Below are 19165 nucleotides of genomic sequence, written 5' to 3'. Positions count from 1 at the left end.
GTGAACATTTTCTGGTGGGTGTGGACGTGCCGCTAGGAGTCTCGCCAGAGCGTCCCATATATGTTCGATGGAATTTAGATCGTAGAACGGGCGGGCCAATCCATACGAACAATGTTCTCACTTTCCAAAAGCATATCAACAGTTGCAGTGCGATGGGGTGTTATCATCCATAAACACGAACCCGGGGCCAATTGCACCTCGGAACAGACGCACGTGGGGAAGGATTACCTCAGTACAGTAGCGTGCACCGGTTACAGTACCGCCTTCCGGTATCTGGAGTTGTGTACGTCCATCCAAGATAACGCCTTCCCAGACGAGAACACCTCGACCGCCATATCGATCCCTTTCAGTGATGTTTGCAGGGTGATACCGTGTGCCAACCTCTCGCCAGATTAGCTGACGTCCAGAATCGCTGCTGAGACAATCTACTCTCATCAGTAAAGAGTACCCTTAAGTAAAGGTTTTGTAGTTGTAACCTTCAGAAATAGTGTTGGTCCTTACGTTTTGCACACCAGTGTACAATGGAGAAGTATATTGCTATTTGTTTAAGCTGGGGGACACAGATCCAAACTAAACAAAAGATAATTGTAAAGTGGACTTAAAGAAAATTGCCTTTAGATAAAGAATAAATCAACTATTGGAATAAGCTACCATCTAGACTTAATAGAGTAAGATATGTTATGTAGATTTAAAGGGCTACATAAATATTTGGAAATAGATAAAATGTAAAACTAAGTCCACGTTTTATTTTATTTATTTATTTTATTTTGATTATTTATTTCTTGACGGCTGCATCATTTTGCCATCCATGTTAAATACTAATTGAAAGTAATAACAATAAAGTCATCCAGTGGAAGCTGTAGTTGGAAATCCTATCAGCTTGCCTGATACGTTTCTGTTCTTATTGGCTTCAATCAGAAAATAGCTAAGGCTACTTTGTCCACTTCAGAGTTACCTCACAGAAACCTTAGTTGATGCAATTATCAACTACTTCGCTTTGGTTTAATAGTAGCCGACTCGCTCATTTTCGGAAATTATACCAAGAGACATTACAGTCTTCTGGCTGAGTGCAGTATATTTTTGCTAGTAATTAAGAAAAGGGACTTTCTCCTCAATTACATTACGTTCTGTTCTTTATTACCAACGTGAGGCTTTTTAGGTCCCTTTCCCGGCAATGTAGTAAGTGCCCATTAGCTTCATGATTTCTAGCGTAATATAACAGAGCCACTCTAGCTTCATTTTGATCAAATTTCGTAGTAAGAAAGAAGTGGGGGGAAAAAACTGTTCGAATCGTGTATGAAATATGAGGTACTTATTTCACCTTTCCATTTTTATTTAATCATAAATTTGACCTTTACTAATGCACTGGCGTTACTTCTCTATTTGATAAAGGCTTATATATTCATTTATCTGAAATTCTACATTGATGGTTTGTATATATACAGCCAAGATATTAGAAACAGAACCGCAGTGTCTTGTAGGATCTGTAGGTGCCTGAAATTCCTCGTCTTCTGCCCATTCTTATAAATTCTGGATATTGTAACCTTGGATAATCTTGATTCGATTATCATTATTGGGAATTCGGTTATATCCTCGTTTTTGTTATCTGGACGTTGACTTTTGGTTGATGACTGTGACGATGGTGTTTAAGGCATCGAGGTTAGTTTTTGACCTATTAGACAAGTCCGTGATATTCATATATATCCTCTGAACGTGTTGAATACAGATAGACAGAGTTTCTTATATTTTAGCCTGGTAGTGCAGATTTTTTTCAACAAAAACTTACAATTGTTGGAGATGTTTCCACATTATAACTTTACCTCAAAAAACCCACTTTGGTTATTCGGATGTCCACAGTTCTGGCGATGAGCAGAAAGAATAAAAAAAAAAAAAAAGTAAAAAAATAAATCTAAATGAACTGTAGCCGGAATACTAATGCTCTCTGTACATTATCCAGCCTTAAAGAACGAGGAATCAAAGGCAATAGTGGCACTGACCTCTCTGAAGAGTACCCAGCCATGAAATATGCCAAGTCAAAAGCAACTGAGACACGAAACATTAACTCCTCCCTGGGGTATCCACTCGTGAAAAATGGAAAGTGAAAGCGGTGGAGATGTGGGCTGACCATTTTCGCTCCGTCTGGTACCAATGGCGGCACAATGCAGCACTTAAGAGAAAGCACTGGCCATGCAATTAAACGGCGCATGCGTAAATTTAATTAACTTTGAAAGATCAAGTTAGTTTGGACACATTTGAAATTGTACAAAGATTATTCCAGATTTAAAATCTTGTTTTCTGAAATATAGAAGCAAGTGCTTGCCCAATAAGATAAATTAATCAGAAATAAAACTTTTTATTTTTCATAATTATTGTTAGCAGTAGTTGTCCAAAGGAAACATTGATGTTAAAAAAAAATCAGTGGTCAGTTCTTCTAGAGGATATAATATCAATATCGTAGGCCAAATGTTTTCAGGTGGTTCCTTATTTGTCTCTAGGGCAAGCTCCCATTTCTTTATTTTTGCAACGAGGGTTGTCAAGGTCTCTACGCAATCTGGGATATTACAGGACAGGACAGCTACCGATTGTACGATTTAAATCAATCATCTTAATCCTATCCACACATCCAAGGTACATGAATAAAGACAAAGAATGTCATGAACTCAGTTCATCTTGCGACCCCTAAATCCAAATATACTTTTTCAACACAGTGTGCTATATTTGTGGAGTAGACAGACAATGCTGCAACTTATGGGTCAGAGAACGCAGGTCAGACAACTGTCATGTCGCGTAACTGACCTTCGCCGACTCGCAACAGTTGGCAAGTGAAGAGCAAACACACGCATGTACATCCGAAAATTACGCTCATCTTATCGTTCCATCTATCTCCTTGGGATCTTCTGTTTCACATCGGGTGGTGGAACTCAAAGCATGTTCTAGACGACCTTGAAAACAAAGCAAGGCGGAGTTCGTTGTCGTGCGCTCTCCAACCTACCAAGGCAAACCAGTTTCTCACGGCACGGTAAGCAGGTTTAATCCAAGCAGTTCCCGAGAAAGCTTTCTTTATTTTGCTTTTCAATGTCATGCACTCCTTAGCCTATAGACTATTAACACCATCGGGAATCTGCCTTTAAAATTCAGTGCATTGCTGCGCCTGGATCGTCCTTAAATTTGGATTGCATAATGACCGAAACTCTTGCACTCTGTTGGATATCAGCGTGAGAATTCTTAGGGAAACCCAAGTTGAAATTTTATACTAGTATTCAGGTGTGAACACAAGAAAAGGAAATCATCGGAATGGCATGTAATCCCGGACTTTGTGCAGTTAACCTTTGACATTTTACACTTCGTAATTTGAATTCCGCAGATATCGTGTATCCTGTAATTAAATATTCCGGCGAAATTGCAAAGATTCGAATAATTACAAGGTGAAAGCGAATACAAGTCCTGGTTACACGGTACGCTTCCGAGTGTCACATGACAAAACCTTGCAGGTTATGTGCGCCTGAGCATTTTACCATTGACTGGTATTAACCGATAGTAGAAACTAGTCTTTTGATTGCCACATTCATTTAATTAAAGAGATAATTAGTAATCTCAGCCTTGACTTGACTTTGCGTAGTCCGGTTGGATAATGATTTGTAAAGTTCAGCTGAGTTTTTTTTATATATAAACTAATGGTTAAATTACCTTCCTATTATATCAATTTAATTAAATTAACATAGCATGCCATTTGAAATTGTATACGTTGGTAGTGCTGTACTTCTGATTTGAAGATGGAACGCACTGGTGTTCATTACTTGAAGTGATTGCATTAAATGAGAAGAAAATAGGGAGAGAAGGATCGAGAGAGATCCAGATTTACTGGGGTAAAGTGAAAATAAAACAGACAAGAGAGAAATAAATATTTGGTTGTAATAGCGAGAGATGGGTGAAGCGTTCACTAAACATACAGCACTGGTTTTGTAGACGATCAGTTTGCATATTTGAGATATAGCAAAAAGAACCTGTTTAGTCTCTTCTTTCTAATTGAAGGAAGGTTTTCGAGGAAAGTTCTTCATCTGAGATGGGAGAATAGGCATGCTTAACTAGGGCAGGCCGCTCTAACCTGAATTAACGAAGCTATGGTGCACATTCAAAGTCGTTTGAGGAAGATGAATGTTGGATGAGCTGCGATCAACAATATAGTGCAAGACCTATTAAACCAATTAAGGAAACAATCACAGTCAAAATGTACCGTAGAAACATAGGAAAGCTGGTAGGAAGTGCTTCTGGGGAGGGAATTAGAGAGACACGAGTATGCCGCTTTGGGAATTGCGGTGATTAGATGGACTGGTAAGGGATAGATAGCTGATGGGATGATTCTTTTCTGGAGAAAAGAAGATATACAAGAAAAAAGAAGTTGGATTACTGTTGAGTGAAAGAACAAGGGAGGAAATGATCGGATATAACTCAATTGGATCAAGACTGCTCATAGTCCGGTTTAAAGGAAATCTTTTCAATAGAAATATGATACAGGCGTACTTCGAATAAAGTTGAGGACACGGGTATTTTCTTATGAACGGTCAGAAAGGTGGGTGATTGGAATTCTAAAGGCAAAAGACGGGTATAAAATCAGTAAGATGGCGGACACCTTTACTTTATAATTTTCATGATTTCTTCATTTTGTAGGTCTGCAGAATGACTACAAAGATGACCAAGGGAGAATAGTCAAAGACATCCTAATGCAGGGTCGGCTATGCTTTTTTGGTTAGAGGGCCAAAACGGATAAAATTCTGAAGGTCATGGTCCACATTTATATTCGCAGACAGCGAGTCACGGATCGCAAGGACAGTTTCTTGTCACTAATTACGCAGTTTTCAAAACAGTGTTTAATTTTTGTTCAATGATCAAAGGTATATTTACAGTTTACGTTTACTTAAACGTAATATTAATGTTAGATGTAAATATGGGGACCATGTATTGTCCTCTGTTCTTGGTTTACTTAGTAATAGCAAATGGTTAGCGAAGTTTAGAAAATAATTGAGGAAGATGCAGAACGAACGAATCTGGAATTTTAAAGCCATGGTTTTAAATATGTTGGAAGACAAGAGATGTCGAGGTCTACCCAAAAGAAGATGGATCGACAACATTAAGGAACAGACAACAGCGACATTACAAAACATCTCAGGATAGACACAGACAAAAAAAAAAAATTCTCAGTCTAATTGGCTTTGACAATCACCAGACTAGGAACATTCCTCATCAAGAATTCCGTAAGCATCGTGTCTTGCGTTAGTGGATTGTTGATAGCGTTGGAGTGCGCTAATTCATTCAACATTTGTGCCATGTGTGACCGTAGAGAGACTGGGGAAGGGCGGTTGAGAAATCGGGGATGAAATACCTTAAAGCTTATACAGCGGAATACACTGAATGAAAAAAAAAAAAAAAAAAAGACACAGTATATAGATTATTTTTACTACGTATTTCTTGGCTTAAAGAAATCATTTGCTTTGCTTTCAATAATACTTCACCAGAAAGAAAAATTTCGTAACGGCGCTAAAGAAGACTAAAGGAGGCGGGGAAATGGGCATGGGGGGGGCGGCGAAGGATTCCCAAGAGTGGAACCAAAGGAAGAAGACGTGATGTGACAAGAGCTTCAAGATATGATCCAGCGTCCCACTAGATGGCTATTATTGCGAAATAGACCTGTTGTCTCTTGAAAAAGTATCGTTTCCATGACGACCAGCCTTTTATGCTTTTCAGTGAACGCTGCATCTTCTAAACTCTCTCCGAGACAGTGATAGATTCACAGTCCTTGGAGAGTTGTAACTTCTAAGAAACAATGCGTGTAGTTAAGCTGCATGTGATGACGGGTTGACTTCTAGTAAACACAGGTGGAGAGAGAGCGATAGCAATAAGAAAAACGTATTTACAGATGAATACAAAGGGAGGGAAATGATCCATAGTTTCCTGTCCAAACAGAATAAAAATAATTCGAGCTTCATCTGTTAAATAATTTTTCAGGACACACTGCTTACTGTGTATAACCTTTGCAGGTGTTTTTATTTTCTTTATTTATTTTATTATTTTTTTGAAAGTGCACGCATGAAACGTATTTGCAAGCTTTATTTAAAGTGTAAAGGTATGCGCATGGCCTTATTTTGAATTTGTGCCACAGTTGCCGAAAGTGATTTTATAGCTGGCTTACATGGCCCAAAATAATCTTTCTCACAGGAGGGTTGGGTACTTAAGCCTCAGACGGATAATATCGAAATATTTAGAGAGAGAGAGCTTTTTGATGTCATAAACAGATTACTAAAACAAACCTACCGCGGGTCCAGATGGATTCAACCTTTTCATTATTGAAATATGCAGTACATACATAGTAGACCTTCTCCTTCACATCTTCAAATAAATACTATAATCTGGAATCAACCCAACAATTTGGAGATCTTAATCACGTCAAGCCTATTCCAAAGATGAAGAAGCTAAAATCTCTTGAAGATCTGCGAACATCAGCTGTTCTTTGAAAGAGTGATTCAGACAGCAAATGTCCAGCACTGCTTTGGACACAGACCCGAGTACTTTCATACCATCATACATAAAAGATTAACAACTACTAGTCTTCTAGATATCCTATTCAGAGTACAAGAGGCTCTCAGCAATAGATCCCAGACTGACATTATTTCCTGGATATTAAATATATGACAGAGTATACCTGCTAGATCTTTTTTTGCCATACCCAAACACTATTTCAGCTTGTCAGATACCATACCGCAAATTTTGGAGTCAGTCTTACTTTCAAGACATCTGTTTGTTTTCCACAACAACAACTTCCAGGCAACCATTGACATCAAGAGGCATCCCGCAGGGGAGTGTGCGTCCAGCGATCCTTTTTCTAGCAGTTTCGGAGACCAAATAATCCTCTTCAGAACCATTATATAAATCTCCAGGCTTCTAATCATATACTGGGACTAGAGAAATATCTTGAAACAATCGGTCTGTATATGAATTCAAAATCAGCTCAAATAAAGAATACCAAAAGAAAGAGTTAAAAATGATATTCAAATCCTTGTTTGCTTGCTGTTGTAATGAAACTGTCCCTAAGATTATTCCAGAAGCACCTTCTTCTATGTTTTCTGTTTCTGTCTTATCCATAAACAGGACAATTTTCCTACGGTTCCTCCCCTCTTCCCAAACAAACGTGAAGGCTGGATTTTTTTTATTTGTTTACAATCTTTTCGAAAAGCAGTCATAATTAGAATAACCGTACATAAGATGAATGCATATTCTGTAAACCGTGAAAATTTCTTAGTATTTTTACAGACATCGAATACTTCTATTGTCCTATTTTCCCCCCTATATACTTATATTTGAAACATGGCCTGTATTTCATATAATTTTCAAATTTGGATCCTAAATTAGTGCAGTGTACTAATAATTCAAAACTAACAGTCAAGTTGCCTGTTGGATGATATTTTTGACGTTTGTTGTCCAGCTTATATATGCCTAGTATTTCCTATATCTTTGGAGGCGACATTATATTTTTCGACAAAAGTTTGTTATATTTTTATTATAAGGATAGTATAAACATTTGCCAAAGCAACTAATGCCATGAGGTTTCAGCTTATCATGTCTGAGAAATGTTTATTTATGGCTGGATTGCATGTTTTTTGGAATGAAAATTAGGCGTTTGCGGGATGGGAAACCATGCAAGCGAGATTGAATAACTGGACCACAGTGTAAAAAATATATAAATAAATAAACAATAAGAATTCCAATGGGATTCAAACCCAGACCTTTTTCAATACAGGAATGCGATTATAGTCAACTTTTTTTGCCATACGATACCCCTATCGATTTTTTAGGCAACTAGTTACAACGAAAATCAATAAGCAATTTAATCTCCTCCCTCTGCTTAAGTAAGAATGCAATTAAGAATCTTCTGTAAACTTATCTCAATGCTGCATACAAGGGAACCAGAGTGACAACTGCTGCGACGTAGGTGGGGAGATGTTACCATCGATCATAGCGTCCTGGCACGTACCACGAGGGACACTGGCATTGTGTCTCGCGTCTACAGACAGACTCGTTAACACTAAAGTGTGTTCTTTCCTGGTGTAAACAGCTGGTAAGGAGCAAAAGATGTACAATGAGTGGTCTTATTAGGGATAAAATCTGTTTCATCTACGAAAAGCTGTGACCGTAGATGAAACAGATGTTACCAACTGTAAATTATTCTCTTGTAACGAACAAACCTGTTTAATTAACTGGATAAATAGCAGGACGTTTTCTAAATTTATGTCCATTTGAAACTTTGACAGTGGTGTCCAATTATACTTTGATTCGTGCAATCATTTTCGTTCACTACTAAGCCATGCATTTTTTAATTTCAGTTTTACATTTCGGAGTTCGAAGCTGGAAAATTTCCATAAATAATAAGTGACGATCGGGGGAGAAGTGGGGGGAGGAGGCGCAGGACTTGGTTTTGGAAAACAACATACTAAACCGAAAGAATCATCAGAAAGCTTACCATTCTAACTGCGGATAGCAGCACGGTACATCCTCTGAATAATTTATTAATATTTATTTATTATCTATCGGACGATCGATAATATTGACATGTAAGAAGTAATAAGTAGAATAGTGTCTTTTTTTCTTTTCTTTAAAGAAGCCTACACTAAATCCACTTGGCAAGGACTTTTGGTTTCCAAACAGCTGTGCTCAGAGCTGGAAATATTCGTTAGCCTTGTGTGTGATGATCGTTCACGAAGCAAGTGGCCTGTCATCCAGCTGTGCAAGCACAACTCGAAAAACGAGTTAGGTTGTGTTTTCTCTACATTTTAGTTCTACTGGCCCATCGACCCCGATGCCAAAAGATTCACGAGCCAAGGCAAGCTGTCACTTCTTTTTCGTAACGAAACAGGATAAGCCAGTTAGACGTAACAAATAAGCCTCGTGAGCACTGACCACAACGACATGCTTATAGTTGTCTCCAAGAAGTTATGTATGCGTATTACCAACGAAATATCCGGTCCAGATGTAAGGGTGTTACGGACATTATAAACCCAGTAATAAAATTAGGGAATAACGTTAATGTCCATTGTGTTCAAACTTTATTACAGATTTTAATGTCTAGTAGCGAACAGAAAGTACTTCGTTGTAGGAATGTGCTTACTTCGATAATTATAATAGCAGCGTGGTTGGAATGCAATCCACTAAATATGCACGCCAATACTTTCGCATTCTGGCACAGTGCCAATTTATTGCTTTTAAACTAAATTCTAATTAAGAGATTCTGAAGTTTTACCATCTCTTCCTCTATTCATTTTTGTTCGCATGAGCGATTAAAGAACGGATATGCTCTATCACCAGATATGTCGCCTCGAGCAGCAACCAGATTTTTGAATAACGAACTGGGCAACAAGGTTAATTTCTCTTCAAATCATTGAAGAAATTAATCAATATTCACAATTTTCAATAGAAGAGATATATCTAGAATTATTGTGTAGATTCTGTCAATGACGTAGTTGTATTCTGGGTGATAGAATAAAATGACATTTGCCATAGACGAATGGTATAATTCTACACCACGCTCGCAGGGTATCCTGGGAAATCGGGTAGATCTCGCTTTCGGTGAAGGCTTTCAGAGGATTTCGCACGAAGACTTTGTCCTTTATATATCCCCATAGGAAATGGTCCCTTGGGACCGAGATTAGAGGATAGTCGAGACTAGAGATGGTCTCGATATTCGCTGCTTTGAATGCTAGAATTCTGTTAGCCGGTGTCGAAGGCTTCTCTTGCAAAATATTCAACATACCGTTGGCTGAATGCGAGTTGTGCTGTATTGCCGAAAGTGTAATGTATCGACAATACAACATGTCAATGCCGTAGCCTATAAGGAGGTGAATTCATTTCGAAGCAATCGGACTTTGCGCCTCTCTTTTCTTTGGTTAAATACCATTTATTCTGATGAATTAATTCATTCAGTTATTGCTAATTTTAAGTCATCATCATCTGTCATCATTCCGCTGTTCCACGGGTCGACGTATGAAGCCTCACCACCATGCCCTGTCCGTGTACTTCTCTCCGTCGTTGATTTCACTCCAGTTTTCTTCTCTCTTAATGACAACGGTCTTTATCATGTCTTGCAATCTCATTCTTGGTCTCCCCTTGGTCTTTTGTCCCTTAATTGTAAATCAAACATTCTTCTTGGCAAACGCCTCTCGTTCATACTCTTGCCATGTCCAAACCATTTCAAACGGGACCTTTCAGTTCTATTCTGGAGTTTTTCAACCTGAATTCTCTTCCTAATCACTTCATTCCTGATTTTGTCGCGTCTTGTCTTTCCGGCTATGCGCCTCACAAATCTCATTTCTGCCCCTGAATTCTGCTTTCATCCTTTTTCCTCATTGTCCAAGTTTCAGATGCATACGTCAGAATTGGTACATAAAAGTGTAAAGTGTGTTGTTGTCATTCTGCACCAGGGGTTTCCCCCATCTCGGCGTTGCTTTCATTGTGGGTGTACCAGTTGACTGGAAATTCCAGAGATTTAAAAAAGTGTATGGACATTGTATATGTGTGGTGTCATGTACCGTTGAGAATTGGTACATAATGGGTCATATATATAGCCTTCTTACACTTCAGTGGTATTGTAAGAACTATTCTTACATATATATATTAGGATTTTAAAATTTACCATTTTTTTGAAAAATATTTAATGTTTAAAACAGACAAGCACTCAGCAGATTTGCTTGCGCTGTGTACATTCAAAAGGGACCGGATTAGCGTAGCAGCAGGAGGGGCGCTGACCGAACTGTAAATACAATGGGTAGGCCAGTTTTGATGCGGCTTTTGTTTACAGTATGTAGGGCTGTACCGAACTTACGGGAGCAAGGGACAAAAGAACGCCCACATCCTATAGCGGTTTCGGACTCCATCAGAAAAGGAAGACTCCAGATCAGAGAGCACACCATGTTCGAGCGGTAAACAAAGTACAACAGGCCGACACGGAAGGTACTCAATAATTTCAAGGGCGGTAACATGAAAGGAAGCGTGACAGAAGAGGTAAGTGGTAGCGGGGATCCCAGATAAAATTCTAGTGATGATGTAGCGCCCGGATGTTCTCGACACAAAGAAGGGAGCTCGACCTACCAGACGCGGATCGGGACGACGTAGAAAAAAGAAATGAGCGAATGAAATTAAGGAGAGATGGAGGACTACCAAATGATTGGACGAAAAATACGGAAGAGAGTTTGAAACAAAAAGGTGATGCAGAGAGGAGACGGGAACCCAAGAGTCAGAGTCTTGGGCTCCCGTCCGAAATCTGAAAGGAGAGGATCCGGAGGAGAATCCCGGGGAGAGGCGCATGAGAGTGGTGGAAAGATATTTTGGGAGTGCGGGCAACGCGTACGGAAAGTCCGATCATGATAGTTTAGTAGGTAAAGATAATAGCGAAAGGCAGAATTACCTGGAGAAGTCCTGAGTGTGGGAAGATCGACGTGGAGGCAGAAAAGAGCTTAACCGTGCGGATCAGAGAAGAAATCGGAGAGGACGCACCTGTGAAAGACCGGAAGGACCGAAAATCAACTACTCTTCCAGGTAGAGGGTAAAAAGATACCAAGTAAGTCAGTTTAGTGAATTTTACTAACGGGAACGGTGTTATAAAGAAATCCATGGGAGAAAATTGGACAGGACAGTTTGAGAAGTATTGTAACATGATGACTACTATATTGTAAGGATAGGATTAGGATATAATAGAAATATAGAGAGAGAAAGAGAGTGAGTGAGTACGTTACTCATCTGTGATTTGAGGTATTGGTTAGGAACTTAAAGAAATGTGTTAAAAGTAAAAGGGTTGATATCAGGAATTGTCTAATTGCTATTAACGGAGTGAATTGTATTCAGTAGAAATTTCCTCCATAGAGAATGTAAGAGAGAGTGAAAAATTATTGAAGTTATTCAGTATATGTTGGAAAGGATATATATATATATGACCATATAAAAAGTGTAGAGGATAGAATATTTAAGATTTTGTATTGAAAACCTAGCGGAAGTTTATGAATTGTTTAAGAATAGTGATTAAAGGAGGACACCATTTCATGTATAATAATAATTACTGTGTTGTCAGATTTTGTATTGAAAACCTAGTGGAAGTTTATGAATTGTTTAAGAAGAGTGATTAAGAGAGAACACCATTTCATGTATAATAATAATTACTGTGTTGTAAGATTTTGATATCATGAATAATTTAGAATGTGTAAATAATTGTTGTACAAATTGTAAATAAATCCTTGTTATGTTAATACCCCTTGTTCCGTCTTAATAGACTGACAACTCAGAGCTATAATTAGTAGTACGAACTATCCAAGCTAGGGAAGCTAGTATAAAGAGAAAAAATAATAAAATAAAGTCCTCAGTACTTGGATCTTCTGATGAACAAACGAGCTAAAATTAATGGAAATAATATATTATACAGCAGGTAGCATATGGGCCTTGGAAGGGAAGTGAGAACCCCCTCCCCCTCTTTCTAAAGGGAAAGAAATTAAAGCAACAGCCTTTGTGGTTCCAAGGTAAAGGGGGAAAGAAATAAGCTAGGAATATAAATAAGAATAAAAAAAACGAGGAAATAATTGATCTGTCCCCCCCCTCCCCCAGTATGTTCCTGTTCCAGATCAGATCTCTTGTCTGCCTATAGAAATTTCCGCCCGCTTGTATCCTTCTACTTATTTCTTCGTCTATCACTCCAGTCTTTGTAATGGTGCTTCCTAGAAACTTGAAGTTGTTAACCATTTTTAGCTCTTTCCCTTCCATTGTAATGTATCAGAACCATTACTTCACTCTTCTGATTGAAAACCAGTCCAAATTCACTGGCCATACTAGCCCATATATCAACTTGCCGTTACACTTGTTCCCTGCTCTCTCCCCATATGCAGAGGTCATCTGCGAAGAGCATGATTTTCATCTGGTCCTGTCCAAGTTGTTCCACCACTCTACCTTGCACATAATTCATGACAGCTGTGAATAGCAGTTGTGTAGGACGTCTCCTTGCCTCAAACCTGATGTTATTTCAAAGCTCTCCGTCAACTCCCTCACTGTTTTTACTTTGCTCACTTATTGGTGTACATATTCTGAATTCTCTCCACAAGACGCTCCTCTAGCCCCAAGTTTCTCAAAACCTCCCACACTTTCTCTCTCTTTACGGCTTCGAACGCTTTTTTATATCCAAAAATGCCATCCATAATTCTTTATTGTGTTCATAACACTTTTCCATCAGTTGCCTGATGCAGAAAATTAGATCCATCGTCGATCTGTCAGGTCTAAAGCCATACTGTTCCTCGGCCATCCTATTTTCAATCGTTCCTCTTATCTTCCTCTCTAACACTCGCTCATACAGCTTACTCACATGTGATGTCAGTGTGATGCCTCTATAATTGGAACACTTTTTCCTGTTTCCCCTTCTTGAACAACGGGATGATCAAACCTTCTTTCCAGTCCTTCGGCACCTGTCTCTCATCCCAGATCTTACGGAACAGTCTGTATGTCTACGATATCCCTGTTTCGCCTGTAGCATCTCTCCATTTATCTCATCCATACCATCAGACTTACCTGTCTTGATGTATTTCCAAGCCTGCACTACTTCATTCCACGTCAAGTCTGTCTGCTCTCTCTCTCTCTCTCTCTCTCTCTCCGTTATCTTCTCTTCCATCCCTTATTCTATGATCAACCTGCCGTTGTCCCTTTTGCTGGCTGCCCTGCACGTTCAACAGATTTTCAAAATACTTATTCCATATTTCTCTTATCTCTTCATCCTTGGTTATTAGGTTCTCATTCTCATCCATCAAGTATTTGCTCTGTTCACCATCTCTTCCTCTATTCCTCATCATACCATACAGCGTCTTTTTATTACCGTCGATACCTTGTCGTAGAGTTTCACTCCATTCTTCCAACCACATTCTTCTCCTCGTTAACTATCCTCTTAGCCTCTCTCTCTTCATGGTTTCATATCTCTCTTTATTCTCATCATTTCTGTTCTGAAAGTAGGTCCTGAATGCATTATTCTTGATTTTCACAGCCTCTCTCGTCCTATCATTCCACCATGGGGTTTATTTCCATCTCCTTCTATTGTTTGTCTTTCCACAAACCTGCTCTGTCAGTTCTGCTATACAGTCTTTGAATGCTTTCCATTCTGATTCCACGCTGTTCACCACTGTTTTAGGTACAACCTTCCTGAACATCCCCCTTTTCCCTCTTCTTTCAACTTCCACACCCGTAGTTTTCTTTCTCTTGTTATTTTGATCCCCTTCAATTTAGGGAATCTTAAAATTCCAACAACTAACCTGTGATCACTACCCAAGGAGACACTAGGAATGACTTTGACGTCCACTAGTCTTCTGTGTCGCTGTTTATCTACGAGTATATAGTCAAGGAGGGATTCCTGTTGACCCGCCCAACCGTATCTTTTTGCTTTGTGACTCTTTCTCTTCTTGAACCAGGTGTTTCCTATGACCAAGCTGTTGCATAAACAGAAATCCAACAGCCTGTCACTATCATCATTCCTAGGTCCCCAACCATGCGAACCCATAACGTATTCTAGTCCTTGTCTCTCCACTCCGACTTTTGCGTTCCGATCACCCATGATAACTATAATTTTAAGTCATATACATCATTAAATATGGAAACAACAGCAAAGATAGCTTAGATTGAACAGACTGAAAAATATTTATATTACAAAGCAATAGAAACTTTGAAATTATCCGGTTAAATAACTGATAGAAGTATCAACAAAATGCTCTAAGACAGCTTAGGGATTGCCAATGAAGGCGAGCATATAGATCCAAGTATCTAAAATACGTTTTATAATTTCGTTATCTTAATATAATCTTATTATTTATGCCTATCTCACCATGGTGAATTTCTATGGCCCCTTGAGCGAATGTATCTTTCATTTGCAATTCTTAGAGTATAATATATTTAATAAAGATTATTTATTTATGTGCTTGTCAAGGACTAGTTTTGGCTGTTTTACGTTAGCCCCTGAAGAAATATTTAATTTTCAAATTTTTGAATGATTATCGATTTTGGTGATTTATGTTGCACGGCCATCTTACTGACACTTACTGAGGCGGTGCGCGTAGGAGTCATTCTGCGCACACTCACGGCACAGCCAAGGTGCAAGGAGCAGCCCAATCGGTGGAAACATAGCTTTCTTCCCCTCCAAAGAAAGCCAAGTTGATTCCATCTGCTGGGACGGAGATAGCATTGGCTTTTTGGGATGCTAATGAAGTGTTGCTAGTGGAGTATCTTCAGAAAGGCCAAAGAGTCGCATGGATATATTATCCAGACTTTGTGACGCATTTACTTGAAAATATCAAAGACAAACGCCAAAGAAAACTGAGCAAAGGAGTCTCATTCCACTAGGGCAACGCGCTTGCACAAAAGTTTCTCACTGTACAAGTGCGGCTTTGAAATCTTGGACCATCCCCCATATTTACGAGATCTACCACAATCAGATTTTTGCAAATTTCCTAATTTGAAAAAAAATACCTGGCTGGCATCCATTTTCCCACCGATGGCGATGTCACTGCTGCAATGAATGCATTCCGGAAGGCCCAAGAGAAAACATTCTTTGTAGCTGGAATCAACATATTGCAGCATCTGTTGAAAAAGTGTATTGACTCCAAAAGGGACTTTGGCGAAAAGTAACATGTTTTCTCAAATAAAGCCTTCTTATGCAGTCCACGAACTTTTCAAACGCCCTTCTTAAAAAAAATAAAGTAATTCTACAGCCAGCAGATTTTATTTAAGGCAGGGATCGCTTTTAAAAAAATTGTGAATGGTCTATCTTGAGAAGTAATCCTTATGATGAGAAGGGTTGCCGGACCGTGCTGTACAGTACCGTATACTGCAAAGCAGTAGTTTACATCCTGTGTTCAGCGGAACCTTAAAGTTCCGCAGAGAGGTTGCAGAGGTTCTGAAACTGTTCCGTAATTTTTTTTTTCAGTTAATTTGTACATGCATATAGTCTTTTTAAAGTTTTTTGGGTTTGAAAATGAATTCAGCGGCCAAAAAAAGGATAAAAGGCACTACTGTAAGATGGTCAAACAATAATCAGCCAAACAGTAAACAACAGAATAACGCAACGTGCCCACGAAATTCAGAATCAAATACAACCGGGACTTAAAATATAATAAAGTACATTTCTTTTCTAATACCATTTTACGTTTCGCTCTATTTGTAGCTCACAAACGCAGTTGAAAAATTAGCTTTCGCTTCTCTTTCCCCATCCAACTTTTACTTTTTTTCCTTCGTTGTTCTTTCTATTTCATTCCTCTTATTTATTATCCCAAGGACTCAAATGAAGGGCTGGCTGATCGTAGATTATTTCCAGTCAAACCAGTATAAATTTAGGAATGTGTGCGCGTGCTAACCGTCTTCCCGTAAAACAGGGTCAACAAGAATCTGGGAAAATGGGACACCGGAATCTTCTGGTCCTCCCTTCAGCGCTTTATTCCGGAGGACGAGGGGAGAAAGGAGGGAGATGAAACTGGGGGGGGGGGGTAGATAACGCGACTTTGGAACAACTTTCTCTGTCTGTGTGAGGGAGAAAACCGAACAGACTTAACTAAGAAATTTAACTGGGAACATTTTTCATCAATACCGTAATTCGTTTAGCCCGTCGACATTCACTGCTGAAGGTGACTTTGCCAGAATACAACGAAACAGTGGCACCCGCAGTCTGCTGCTACCTTGTGTGGTTTAGTAACCAAAATATCCAACCGAACGAACTCATCGGAGTACCAAACTTTGTGCTAGCTACATAAAATAAAAGGTTTTCTAAATCAGTTTTAGTACTCCAAATTTATTACCGTTCTACATACACTGGCGATCAAAAACAACTCCTTTCTCCCGTAGAGAACGTTTCTGTGGACAGATTTATTTATTAAATTAGTTTATTTCCTATAAGTTTGGAAGTGAACTGGTTTCATTTATTGCATACCCGCCATAGCAGAGTGATCCAACTTGAAGGTAGAATAGTACAAGCGTTTGAGTTAATTGTGGTTCTAGCACACGTGATTGCTATATACAACACTGTTTTCGTGTTCTCTGTGTCTTTTAATCTCCCGTGCAGTCGTCCCGGAGTATAAACAGAAATTATTTTATTTATTTATATTTTCATTTACATTGAATGAACACCAGACTGCGGAGTGATTTTCAAAGGGGAAGATTGATGGTTAGGATCCCATCTCGACGGTAATTTTTCTCCATACTGTAGCTGAGTTAGTCGGTTCCGGACAATGAGAGCATATTTTTTTTCCCAGCCGATTTTTCAATCCCCGAAAATATACAACCCACTTGAATATAAACAGTTTGCAGGTTAGATATACTGACACTTATGACCTTAGGTGCCTTAGCATTTATACTAGGTAACCAAGTTCATGAGGTATTAGTGAACTGTGTGTAAGGTTTTTTTTTCTGTTTGTGGGATGTAAAAATCAGGGTGCATCCGGAAAGAACCCTGCACTTCCACTTGAGAGGGACTTATTTAATGCAAGTTGAAATAGCTTCAGTAAATTCCTCTCATCGTGGATGAGATTCGAATTGAGGTCCTTTCAAAGCCGGTGATGAGTGATAAATCATTTCAGCTCCGATGGAATGCTATTTTACTTTTAGTGGGGAGGTATTCACCGCGCTCATAAGACTTCAATTTTGCCGTGGAATGAATGACCTTCAGCTTTTAGTTGTAGATCAACGATTTAGCCGCCAGCTGCTTAGAATTCTTTGGTAACTGTGCTGCCAGGAAAGAAGTTGAAGGCCCCGTTGTCTTTTGCAGCATCTTATGATTCTAATTGCGTGATAGGTGGCGCCACCTTCTAAAGTTGCTTTGGTATAATGGTGCAAAATCCCGCTGAGCTGATGGTGGAATTTGCTGCATTCAGATGGTCATAAAGGAAACCCCTCCAGTATCAGTACCATACCATACCAGTCTTAGCAAAAGTTTCTTGGTTACCTATTTTCTGTCGGGGGTCTGAGACTGTGCTCAGGGAGTCTTTTAACACTGCCTCTTATGAAATATAAGTATTTCTCCACCCAGACTGAGAAAAAAATCATTCTTTACTTGGAAATGGAATGTAATATTGTTTGCACAGGCTTTGATTATATCTGGCAGGGTACTGGCTCAACCATTGAAACTCAAATATGCAGAGGAGGAGGTTATTACTAGTGTTTCGTAAACAGTTTCAAAAGAATTCCCTGACATCCAGATATCACGTTACTGAAAGCACGTCCTCAGGTATTCCAGTGACCTTGGAAATGTTACACATACACAACTGGATTACAATGCGCGCTTCTTGGGATATCAAATTTACATAAGACTCTCCTACTTTCCTTCTCTATCTCTCGGCACCATTCTTCTGCTGTCCCTTTCGTTTAATATTTCCCTGGCTTCTTTTTAATTTCTTTGTCTGCAAAAGTTGGATATTTAAATACGATACTGTTGCATACAAATCGATTACTTCTGAGTGTACGTTTTCATCAAATCATTCATCTTCTTTGCCCCTCCCCCCCCTTTTTGTGAACTCTTTCCTTTTCCCCTTCCCCCCACTTAGGTTTTTAAATTATCTTTTTTTTTTTCCATTATGTCCTCGAAACAATCCCATTTCTTTTCTGTTAAGTTAATACATGCTCACTTAATCTTATAGAATAAAACCGAGGGGAGGGGGGAATTGATCTATTTTCGTGATGTTTTCCTTCAGTTAACCTCTGCTCCACTAGAAAGCTGCCATCTGTTGGTATGGGCCTTCTCTCAATTTCGTAATACACCGAGTCGACCTAAAAATAATAAAAAAATTAAAAAATCAACAAAAATAAATATCCGCTTTTCTAAGGAATTTATATCCCTCCCCATGAGCGTATTAGCCATCACATTACCAGTTTATTTTCTTGTTATCAGGAGCGTACCCAAAAATTTGATTGAAAGGGGGAAATGAAAGTATAATAATGTTTATTATTATTTACCCCCCCCCCCTCCCAAATTTTGGAAGATATTTATACTATTGATTTCTTTTCCCCAGCACACACATTGAGCGTAGCCTAACTGCAGGGAACTGCTACATCGCAGAAATAAAATTGTTTCCTAAAAATTGTTTCCTTTAAAAATTTATTGTTTTTGGCTTCTCCTACGAGA

The 19165-nt window shown here is 38.9% G+C and overlaps 1 protein-coding gene across 4 annotated transcripts in view; it reads right to left on the bottom strand.

The window, feature by feature from the left end:
* The window catches only part of LOC150075148 (uncharacterized), a 210342-nt gene that overhangs the window by 26577 nt on the left and 164600 nt on the right, over positions 1-19165 (bottom strand). The window lies entirely within an intron of this gene.

Source organism: Mastigoproctus giganteus, chromosome 14 (genome assembly GCF_048544385.1).
Source record: "Mastigoproctus giganteus isolate SK-2022 chromosome 14, ASM4854438v1, whole genome shotgun sequence".
In the NCBI taxonomy this organism is placed as follows: Eukaryota; Metazoa; Arthropoda; class Arachnida; order Uropygi; family Thelyphonidae; genus Mastigoproctus; species Mastigoproctus giganteus.
The sequence above is the reverse complement of the archived record's forward strand: the minus strand, read 5'-3'. Positions and strand labels throughout refer to the sequence as shown.